The sequence below is a fragment of the Arachis hypogaea genome, chromosome 20 (genome assembly GCF_003086295.3).
Source record: "Arachis hypogaea cultivar Tifrunner chromosome 20, arahy.Tifrunner.gnm2.J5K5, whole genome shotgun sequence".
NCBI classification, from domain to species: Eukaryota; Viridiplantae; Streptophyta; class Magnoliopsida; order Fabales; family Fabaceae; genus Arachis; species Arachis hypogaea.
Window position 1 is genome coordinate 59203657 of NC_092055.1, and position 7281 is coordinate 59210937.

At 38.0% G+C, this 7281-nt stretch overlaps 1 non-coding gene across 1 annotated transcript; it reads left to right on the plus strand.

The window, feature by feature from the left end:
• The first annotated feature begins 4239 nt into the window (after positions 1 to 4239).
• On the plus strand, positions 4240 to 4347 carry LOC112788337 (small nucleolar RNA R71). The gene has a single exon (XR_003195705.1). It is a non-coding gene; the product is annotated as a small nucleolar RNA R71 (small nucleolar RNA).
• The last annotated feature ends 2934 nt before the right edge of the window (positions 4348 to 7281 follow it).

Here is a 7281-nt window from a genome sequence, read left to right on the forward strand (position 1 = left end):
CTTGGGCCATCAAATCTCGGGCAAAGTATAGACTATTATATATTGCTGGAAAGCCCATAAAGTCTACTTTCCAACGCAATTAAGAGCACGCCAATTGGGCTTCTGTAGCTCCAGAAAATCCACTTCGAGTGTAGGGTGGTCAGAATCTAATAGCATCTGGAGTCCTTTTTCAGCCTCTGAATCAGATTTTTACTCAGGTCCCTCAATTTCAACCAGAAAATACCTGAAATCACAGAAAAACACATAAACTCATAGTAAAGTCCAGAAATGTGATTTTTGAATAAAAACTAATAAAAACATAATAAAAACTAACTAAAATATACTAAAAACATACTAAAAACAATGCCAAAAGGCGTATACATTATCCTCTCATCACAAAACCAAACTTAAATTGTTGCTTGTCCCCAAGCAACTGAAAATCAAATAGGATAAAAAGAAGAGAATATACAATAAATTCCAAAAACATCTATGAAGATCAGTCTTAATTTGGCATCTCACTTTATCCCTTGAACTTCAGAATGATTGGCATCTATAGGAACTTAGAATTTAGATAGTGTTATTGATTCTCCTAGTTCAGTATGTTGATTCTTGAACACAGTTACTTTATGAGTCTTGGCCGTGACCTTAAGCATTTTGTTTTCCAGTATTACCACCGGATACATAAATGCCACAGACACATAACTGGGTGAACCTTTTCAGATTGTGACTCAGCTTTGCTAGAATCCCCAATTAGAGGTGTCCAGAGCTCTTAAGCACACTCTTTTTGCTTTGGACCACGAGTTTAACCGCTCAATCTCAAGTTTTTACTTGACACCTTAACGCCACAAGCACATGGTTAGGGACAGCTTGGTTCAGCCACTTAGGCCAGGATTTTATTCCTGTGGGCCTTCCTATCCACTGATGCTCAAAGCCTTGGATCCTTTTTATTTTACCCTTGCCTTATGGTTTAAAGGGCTATTGGCTTTTTCTGCTTGCTTTTTCTTTCTCCCTTTTTTTTCTTCTCTTTTTTTTTCGCATATATTTTTTTCTGCAAGCTTTTCACTGCTTTTTCTTGCTTCAAGAATTATTTTTTTTATGATTTTTTAGATCATCAACTAGCATTTCTCCTTTTTCCTCATTCTTTCAGGAGCCAACAATTTTAACATTTATGAACAACAAATTCAAAAATATGCACTGTTCAAGCATTCATTCAGAAAGACAAGTATTGCCACCACATCAAAATAATTAAACTGTTTTAAAATTCAAAATTCATGCACTTCTTTTTCTTTTTCAATTAAAAACATTTTCCATTTAAGAAAGGTGATGGATTCATTTTCATAGCTTTAAGGCATGGACACTTAGACACTAGTGATCATGTAATAAAGACACAAGCATAAATAAACATAATGCATAAAAATTCAAAAAACAGAGAATAGAGAACAAGGAAGTTAAAGAACGGGTCCACCTTAGTGATGGCGGCTAGTTCTTCCTCTTGAAGATCTTATGGAGTGTTTGAGCTCCTCAATGTCTCTTCCTTGCCTTTGTTGCTCCTCTCTCATGATTCTTTGATCTTCTCTGATTTCATGAAGGAGGATAGAATGCTCTTGGTGTTCCACCCTTAGTTGTCCCATATTGGAACTTAATTCTCCTAGGAAAGTATTAATTTTCTCCCAATAATTTTGTGGAGGAAAATGCATCCCTTGAGAAGAATCTCTCCATCTCCCATGACTCGGAGGTGGAAGCTTTTGCCTTCCCTTTCCTCATTCTAGAGGTTTCTCCGGCCTTTGGTGCCATAAATGGTTATGGAAAAACAAAAAGCTTTAGATTTTACCACACCAAACTTAGAAGGTTTGCTCGTACTCAAGCAAAAGAAGAAAGAATAGATGAGAAGAAGAAGAAATAGAGGAGATGGAGGGGGTTAGTGTTTCGGCCAAGGGGGGTTTTAGGTGGTTATGATGTGGAAAAGGAAGGAGTGATGGTCTGAATTTGAGTGGGTAGGTGTAGGTAGGTTGTATGATGGTTTTGGAGGAGTAATAGAGGTGATTGGTGGAGGGTTATTTGGGGAAGAGTATTATGAAAATGTGTGAAGAAGTGAGAGAGAGTGAGTTGAGGTTGGTAGGGATCCTGTGGGGTCCACAAATCCTGAGGTGTCAAGAATTTCTCATCCCTGCACCAATGAGGCTTGCAAAACGCCCTTTGCTGTCAATCCTGGCGTTAAACGCCAGGTTGCTGCCTATTTTTGGCGTTTAACACCAGCTTCTTGCCCATTTTTGGCGTTAAACGCCAGTCTGGTGCCCATTTCTGACGTTAAATGCCCAGAATGGTGCCAGACTGGGCGTTTAACACCCATTCTGCTGCCCTTACTGGCATTTAAACGCCAATAGGCTTCTCCTCCAGGGTGTGCTATTTTTCATTCTGTTTTTCAGTTTGTTTTTGATTTTTCAATTGTTTTTGTGACTTCACATGATCATCAACCTACAAAAAACATAAAATAACAATAGAAAATAGAAATTTAACATAGATAAGCAAAATTGGGTTGCCTCCCAACAAGCGCTTCTTTAATGTCAATAGCTTGACAGTGAGCTCTCATGGAGCCTCACAGATAATCAGAGTAGGGTTGGGGCCTCTCAACACCAAACTTAGAGTTTGGTTGTGGCCTCCCAATACCAAACTTAGAGTTTGAATGTGGGGGTTTTGTTTGACTCTACATTGAGAGAAGCTTTTCATGCTTCCTCTCCATGGTTACAGAAGGAGATCCTTGAGCCTTAAACACAAGGTAGTTCTCATTCACTTGAAGGACCAATTCTCCTCTGTCAACATCAATCACAGCTTTTGCTGTGGCTAGGAAGGGTCTGCCAAGGATGAGAGATTCATCCATACACTTCCCAATGTCTAGGACTATGAAATCAGCAGGGATGTAGTGGTCTCCAACCATTACCAAGACATCCTCTACAAGTCCATAAGCCTGTTTCCTTGAATTGTCTGCCATCTCTAGTGAGATTCTTGCAGCTTGTACCTCAATGATCCCTAGTTTCTCCATTACAGAGAGGGGCATGAGGTTTATGCTTGACCCTAGGTCACACAGAGCCTTCTCAAAGGTCATGGTGCCTATGGTACAAGGTATTGAGAACTTTCCAGGATCTTGTCTCTTTAGAGGTAATTTCTGCCTAGTCAAGTTATCCAGTTCTTTGGTGAGCAAGGGGGTTTCATCGTCCCAAGTCTCATTGCCAAATAGCTTGGCATTTAACTTCAGATTGCTCCGAGGTACTTAGCAACTTTCTCTTCAGTAACATCTTCATTCTCTTCAGAGGAAGAATACTCATCAGAGCTCATGAATGGCAAAAGTAAATTCAATGGAATCTCTATGGTCTCAGTGTGAGCCTCAGATTCCCATGGTTCCTCATTAGGGAACTCCTTGGAGGCCAGTGGACGTCCAGTGAGGTCTTCCTCAGTGGAGATCACTGCCTCTTCCTCCTCTCCAAGTTCGGCCGTGTGGGGTATGTTGATGGCCTTGCACTCTCCTTTTGGATTCTCTTCTGTATTGCTTGGAAGAGTACTAGGAGGGAGTTCAGTAACTTTCTTGCTCAGCTGACCCACTTGTTCCTCCAAATTTCTAATGGAGGACCTTGTTTCAGTCATGAAACTTTGAGTAGTTTTGATTAGATCAGAGACTACAGTTGCTAAGTCAGAGTGGCTCTGCTTAGAACTCTTTGTCTGTTGCTGAGAAGATGATGGAAAAGAATTGCTATTGCTAAACCTATTTCTTCCACTATTATTGTTGTTGAAGCCTTGTTGAGGCCTCTGTTGATCCTTCCATGAGAGGTTTGGATGATTTCTCCATGAAGGATTATAGGTGTTTCCATAGGGTTCTCCCATGTAATTCACCTCTTTCATTGCTGGGTTCTCAAGATCATAAGCTTCTTCTTTAGATGAAGCTTCTTTGGTACTGCCTGTTACTGCTTGCATTCCAGACAGACTCTGAGAGATCATATTGACTTGCTGAGTCAATATTTTGTTATGAGCCAATATGGCATTCAGAGTATCAATTTCAAGAACTCCTTTCTTCTGACTTGTCCCATTATTCACAGGATTCCTTTCAGAAGTGTACATGAATTGGTTATTTGCAACCATTTCAATGAGTTCTTGAGCTTCTGCAGGTGTCTTCTTCAGATGAAGAGATCCTCCAGCAGAGCTGTCCAATGACATCTTGGACAGTTCAGATAGACCATCATAGAAGATACCTATGATCCTCCATTCTGAAAGCATGTCAGAAGGACACTGTCTGATTAATTGCTTATATCTTTCCCAAGCTTCATAGAGGGATTCACCTTCCTTTTGTCTGAGGGTTTGGACCTCCACTCTAAGCTTGCTTAATTTTTGAGGTGGAAAGAAATTTGCCAAGAAGGCATTGACTAGCTTTTCTCAAGAGTTCAGGCTTTCTTTAGGTTGTGAATCCAACCATGTTCTAGCTCTGTCTCTTACAGCAAAGGGAAAAAGCATAAGCTTGTAGACCTCGGGATCAACCCCATTGGTCTTGACAGTGTCACAGATTTGCAAGAATTCAGCTAAGAACTGATGAGGATCTTTTAATGGAAGTCCATGAAACTTACAATTCTGTTGCATTAGAGAAACTAATTGAGGCTTAAGCTCAAAGTTGTTTGCTCCAATGGTAGGGATTGAGATGCTTCTCCCATAGAAGTCAGGAGTAGGTGCAGTAAAGTCATCAAGCACCTTCCTTGCATTGTTGGCATTGTTGTTGTTTTCGGCTGCCATGGCTTCTTCTTGTTTGAAAAGCTTTGTTAGGTCCTCTATAGAGAGTTGTACTTTAGCTTCTCTTAGCTTTCTCTTCAAGGTCCTTTTAGGTTCAGGATCAGCTTCAACAAGAATGTCTTTGTCCTTGCTCCTGCTCATATGAAAAGAGAAGAGAAGAAAATATAAAATCCTCTATGTCACAGTATAGAAATTCCTTGAGGTGTCAGAGGAAAATAAAAATAGAAGGATGAGGTAGAGAAGAAAGAATTCAAACTTATCAAGAGAGATAGAGTTCGAATTGTTGATAATGGAGGGGTGTTAGTCCTTTAAATAGAAGGATTTGAGAAGAGGGGAAGAATTTTCGAAAATAAAGTAAAAGATTTTGAAATAATTGAAAGAATTTTGAAAATTTGGTAAATGATTTTCGAAAACTAAGATTGGGAAAGAAATTAAGTGATTTTTGGAAAAAATTTTGAAATTAGAAATCAAAAAGATATGATTGAAAATTAATTTTGAAAAAGATGGGATTGAAAAGATATGATTGAGAAGATATGATTGAAAATCAAATTAAAAAGAGAAAGTTTTTAAGATTAAAGTTGATTACTTGACCAACAAGAAATTAGAAGATATGATTCTAGAATTAAAACTTTTAATCCTTTCTTAATAGGCAAGTAACAACTTGAAAATTTTGAATTAAATCACTAATTGTAGCAAGGATTTTCGAAAATAGTAATAAATAAAAAAATTGAAAAGAAATTGATTTTGAAAAGATATGATTTGAAAAGATTTGATTTTGAAAAATCATGAATATTTGAAAAAGATTTGAATTAAAAACAAAATCTTCCCTTTAGTGTCCTCCTGGCGTTAAATGCCCAGAATGGCACGCCCAAAATGCTACCTTTTTGGGCGTTTAACGCCCAGCCAGGGTACCTGGCTGGCGTTTAAATGCCATTTTTCCTTCTTCACTGGGCGTTTTGAGCGCCCAGCTTTTTCTGTGTAATTTCTCTGCTGAATGTTCTGAATCTTCAATTCTCTGTGTTATTGACTTGAAAAGACACAATTTTGAAAAAAAAAATTTTTGAATTTTTAATGATGAGACACAATAATAAAAAGGATGCAACTAAGATCAAATAAATAATGCATGCAAGACACCAAACTTAGAAGTTTGTATACTAAGGACTATAACAAATTGAAAATGCATATGAAAAACAGCAAAAGACACAAAATAAGAGAAATTAAAGATCAGAGCTATGGAATCATCAAGAACAGCTTGAAGATCAATGAAGAACATATTACATAAATTCAAAAAAATGCAAGAAGAAGAAAGACATGCAATTGACACCAAACTTAAGATTAGACACTAGACTCAAACAAGAAACATAAAATATTTTTGATTTTATAAATATTATAAATTTTTTTTTGTGATCTTTCGAAGATTATATGGAAAATAAAATAAAGAGATTCAAAATTTTTAATGAGAATTCCAGGAATCATTGCAATGTTAGTCTAAAACTCCGGTCCAGGAATTAGACATGGCTTACTAGCCAGCCAAGCTTTCAGTGAAAGCTTCGGTCCAAAACACTAGACATGGCCAATGGCCAGCCAAGCTTTAGCAGATCATTACTTTCAATAGCAAGATTGATAGAAACCATCAAGCTCTTGTGATGATAAGTTGAAACCTCGGTCCAAAAGATTAGACATGGCTTTACAGCCAGCCAGACTTCAACAAATCATCATGAAACTCTAGAATTCATTCTTAAAAACTCTGAAGAACAGAATAGAAATATTTTTGTATTTTTGAAAAATTTTTTCGAAAATAAGAAGTAAAAAGCTTAAACATAAAATAAAATTACCTAATCTAAGCAACAAGATGAACTGTCAGTTGTCCAAACTCGAACAATCCCCGGCAACGGCGCCAAAAACTTGGTGCACGAAATTGTGATCTTCAATGGTGCCAACAACTTGGTACGCACAATTGTAATCTCAACTCTTTGTCACAACTCCGCACAACTAACCAGCAAGTGCACTCGGTCGTCCAAGTAATAAACCTTACGTGAGTAAGGGTCGATCCCACAGAGACTGTCGGCTTGAAGCAAGCTATGGTCATGTAAATCTCAGTCAGGTAGATTCAAATGGTTATGGAGAATTGATAATTAAAATATGAATAAAAGATAAAATAGGATAGAGATACTTATGTAATTCATTGGTAGGAATTTCAGATAAGCGTATGAAGATGCTTTGTTCCTTCTGAACCTCTGCTTTCCTATTGCCTTCATCCAATCATTCATACTCCTTTCCATGGCAAGCTTTATGTTGGGCATCACCGTTGTCAATGGCTACTTCCCGTCCTCTCAGTGAAAATGTTCCAAATGCGCTGTCACCGCACGACTAATCATCTGTCGGTTCTCGATCATGTTAGAATAGGATCCATTGATCCTTTTGCGTCTGTCACACACCCAACACTCGCGAGTTTGAATCTCGTCACAGTCATCCCTTCCCAGATCCTACTCGGAATACCACAGAAAAAGTTTAGACTTTTCGGACCACAGG